Raw genomic sequence first — 4907 nt, forward strand, 5'->3', positions numbered from 1 at the left:
CAAGATTTAGTTTGCCACTTACTGCTCGAGGGGTGCCCTATTGAAGGATTACTCGTAGATTACATAAAAACCTTTTACACACTTTTTGTCAATTACCTGGTAGTCTGTTCTCTGTGCTACTACCAATTTTTTGGTTGAAAAACTACTCAAAATCTGAGTTTGTACACTTTAAGGGCATTTTGAGTAGTTTCCACCTAACTTTAACTAAATCCGACCAATTTACAGGTAGAATCATTTAAGAGTGTATATAGCATGCCAGTGTCGCTGGTGTCTCATGGATATTTTGGTGGCAAACATGTTGCTGATTCGTGTCTTGGATACGGGAACAACTAGATTAACCCTTTATAAAGCAGTGGCAACTATATTGCCACCAACGAAAAATATAAGGCACTCAAATATCGCTAACTTTTGAACCAAAACGGACAGTACCATCACAAATAAAGGTAACTCTCCGTTTTGATTCAAAATTTAGCAGTTTTTGAGTGCCTTGTCGGCTCTAAGTCTGCAGTCTCTGGATCTGTTCGTAATACGGCTCCTCATAAAAGGGATGCGCTTGTAAGTTTGGGAAAGTGAACACGAAAAATATGCTGCGATTTATTGTTTGAGTTAGTCACCGTTCACTTTATAATTTGAGTTTCTTGATTTTTTCGGTGAAACATAGACCAATATTGTGTTTTCCGCGGACGTTTCGACCTACTATTCTTCGGTCATTGACTACGCCTAAAACATATAACATTTATTGGATAATTTATATAGTAGACATTGAACAATTTTCTTCGGCTGTTACCCACTTACATTAACACGTATATTCTCTACCTCGTCATCTATCTAACTAAGCTAAGCTATCGTTTTTTCTTCTTGTCGTCCAAGCAGGAGATAACAAAAATTATATAGGGCAAACAGGAAGAAAATTGGAAACTCGAATAGCAGAACATAAAAATGACTAAAAAATCTGAAGCACGAACAGGTTTAGCTTTACATACAATACAAGAAGGTCATATATTTGATTTTAGAAAAAATAAACAACAAAGACACGAGATTAGCAGCCGAAATGTTTCACATAAAAGTTAGAGGAAACGAGAGAACAGTCAATTTACAACGAGAAAGCGGAAAGTGTAATGACACATACAACGGACTAATGCTCAAATTAGGACAATTGGACGACAAGAAGAAAAAACGATAGCTTAGCTTAGTTAGATAGATGACGAGGTAGAGAATATACGTGTTAATGTAAGTGGGTAACAGTCGAAGAAAATTGTTCAATGTCTACTGTATATTGTCAATTGCAAAGAAAATTGTACCATCCAAAGTGCGACATCGCTCATAAAAGTGCTATTTTGCATTAAATCGTTTCGGTATCTTCGGCGCACTTTTTCGTTATCTTCCAAGCAATAAGTGCGCCGAAGATACCGAAACGATTTAATGCAAAATAACACTTTTATGAGCGATATCGCACTTTGGATGGTACAATTTTCCTTGCAATTGACAATAAATTATCCAATAAATGTTATATGTTTTAGGCGTAGTCAATGACCGAAGAATAGTAGGTCGAAACGTCCGCGGAAAACACAATATTGGTCTATATTTCACCGAAAAAATCAAGAAACTCAAATTATAATATGCTGCAATGTTTTTTATAGGACCTTCTTCTTCTTCTTCTTCAGTTGTCTGTGCTTTCGGGTTATATAATAACAGCATATTACCTTCAATGATGGCCAGATAGATTTATTCAAAATTTACCAGTCTTATTGGAAATTACAATCGAAATTATAGAGCGCTTTTCAAAGTAGTCACATTTAATGTTATTTAGTGGTATAGTCGAGACGAACGCTGACGAAAGACCGTTTAGCTTTCTCTAGGCATGATTGAACATATCAATTAGTTTGCTCCACATCTCCGCAGTTTTTAGTTCACAGAAGCTATGTAAACTTAAATCACACGCCGTTATTCTTTAAGGGGGCATAGTACCTTTTCAATTTTTAAAAACCGAATTTGTTTATTGATTATTTCGAAAGATTAACATTTTGACCATATGTGTTCGAAGTCATTTGGATGAATTCCAAAAATTGACTAAGTTACAGCTATTTGTACCACGCATGTCAGGAGCGATTACACAGTGAATAAAAACTTCAATGCTGTTTTTCTCGAAACCAGGTTTTGAAAGTCGGTACCATAAATATCTCAAGAACGGCTCAAGCAATTCTGATTCTTTTGTTGTTTTAAAGCCAACAAAATTATCTAGTGGTTGACCTATCCTTTTTTAGATATTGCAATTTTTGCATCTTTTAGAAATGTTTAGTCCATTTTTTCGACTAAAAACCTTACTTTTATGTTTGAATGTTCGCCATTTTGTCATGCGTTCGAATTTAAAAAAAGGATGGGTCAAACACGAGATAACTGAATATACTTTCATGTCGTTTTGGAATTTTTCAATTCGGATAAGCCCCCCAGCGCCAATCCATGGTACCGCAGTTCATATTTTTTTTAATGACTTACTTGAAAGAGCCATAGGGGAAAGGGGAAGAGGTTCCCATATGAAAACAAAATTGTCAATATTAGTATAAAATATAATGTTTTGAATGCAAAAAACCCGATTCGATTGGCCTTTCGCGTTATCGAGAAAAAAATATTTGAAATAAGGCAAAAATATGGTGTGAAAGGTACTATGCCCCCTTAATGAGAGGCAAACCAGCCAAAGGCTGAAAACCTCTGAAATAAAGAATTTAATCTAATCTATTCTTCAATCCAACTTTTGCCCCAGAACCCATATTTTCTCAGCTATTTTCAGCTAAATAAAATGTGCTAGAATAAGAGCGTACGCTATCGTTGTATATTTCAATAGTTTGCATAGTACTCATAAAATGTTATAGGAATAATGCTCTTGCTCAACACTATTCAAAACTACTGCTTTAAGAATTTTGACTAACCATCTATGTTCTATCAAAAAACTTTTAGCTGCTTATAGAATATTGGAAGGCGTATTAGTTTCTATCATTGGTGATAGCCTATCATTGGTATATATCAAAATGTATATCAATAATCTCTAAATATCACTACGTTTCCGATAACATACTACATAATTTTGGCGACGGGTATCTTACGACTACGGTTGCATTGGGTTCACCAAACTCAGGTAATTCATAGAGAAACATAAAAAAACGCAAAAGTAATAAACTTATGTTAAGTATTTGGCACAACAATGTGTTTGCAACGATGTATACTAAAATATTTCATTTTAAAAAGAATTGTGATCTGTATCTTTATAGCTTTTAAACAGGATTAGGTAAAGCAGAGCAAGGAGCTTTAATCTATTATGGAAACAAGGGATTGTTTTCGGTTAGTTTTTTCGCAACCAACTAGGTATATAGATCTTAGTTACGTTATATAATTTGTGTCACTATCATTAACTCATGTTACATGTGAAATAAATTACCATTCAAATTTCATTAACTGTTATATCAATAAAATTGATATCGTCAAGTCCAGAAATGTCCGAAAACCAATTTGCCACATAAATGGCTTCGTGTTTAGGAGCATTTATACAAAAAGAACTTGCATTGCATCTTTACAATTTATTAAATAGTTAAATGTTATTTGGTGTAAATATAATAAATATGTTTAAGGCCAGTTATTGTTTCCAATATAAATTCTTATGTATAATTCTATTTTAGAAATATTCGACTTAGTATCGCTACTGTAACAGGAGTAACTTTTCGTTTGTTTTGTATGCTCGGTAATTGTTTTGCCGTGTTAGAAGTGAACTGAGTATTTTATTAATTTAAACTCTCTACTAAGAACGCCCTAAGTTGGTAATGTATGTTTTGTTTTATAGTAATTTATTTATAGTTATTGTCCCTAATCCAATTTCTTACAAATAAAAAAAAATTCTAAAAAAGAATCAACGTACAAATCCTTTTTGTAATATCTTCCACTCTTATTTCTATTTACTTTTTTAGAATAATGTTAATGCGCGTATGTATTGCTCGTTTACTATCAGTTATATGTTGTCTTTCTCCAAATATAAAAACATCCTAGCTCTATAAACGAGTTACTTTACAAAACTAGCTCTGAAATTTCGTTTCATTGTTGCTTTGAAGCCATCACTGTAACGAGTGTGTGTGTTTGTTTCCGTATAAGGCAATTATCAACCAATAGTATTACTTGTAATGGTAGGTGTTTTATTATTGGTATTAATAACGACAATAGGGAGTAATAGTAGTGGTAGTAACATTCACTTTGTCTGAATGTTCATAGTTCGTCTTGTGGCTCAATTTTATCCTCTCGGGGTAAAAGCACCAAGTACTGGCGATCGATTTCATCCTGACGTTCCATTTCCGCACGTCCCCAGGAAACTTCAGAAGCACCATGCTCAATTGCTGCTGCTGCAGCGGCTGCATCTTGTCGCATCATCATTTCCACTCCATGACAATCATTAGCGGCTGCAAGACTCGATAGACTGCCGATTGAATTGGTAGCTGCTTCATAATGCCGTTCATTGTACAGCATTCCACTAGTAATAGTGTGCGTCGTTGGCTGATACAGTCGATCGTGCATCATAGAAGGTGAGTTGATTGATTGCTCGTATTGTCGATTATCTAAGATGTAGGAGCTAGTGATAGTGCTAACCGGATAATAGTGCCGCTCATCTCGATACAACGGAACAGGATTGGAGATATTATCTGTCGCTGCTACCAAACTTGTTTCATACATGCGGGTTTCACGTGGCATCAAACCCGGAAATTCATATCGTTCATCTCTTGGAACTGGGATGTACTCGGATTGAAAGGTATTGTCGCTTGTGATGACGGTCGTAGCGGCCGATGCCGGAGCCACTGCCTGAATTGTAACAGGCACTGGAAGGGCCGGAGTTGGCGTAATCGATTGATAATAGCGTTCATCATCAAAAG

This window comes from Sabethes cyaneus, chromosome 1 (genome assembly GCF_943734655.1).
Source record: "Sabethes cyaneus chromosome 1, idSabCyanKW18_F2, whole genome shotgun sequence".
Taxonomy (NCBI): domain Eukaryota; kingdom Metazoa; phylum Arthropoda; class Insecta; order Diptera; family Culicidae; genus Sabethes; species Sabethes cyaneus.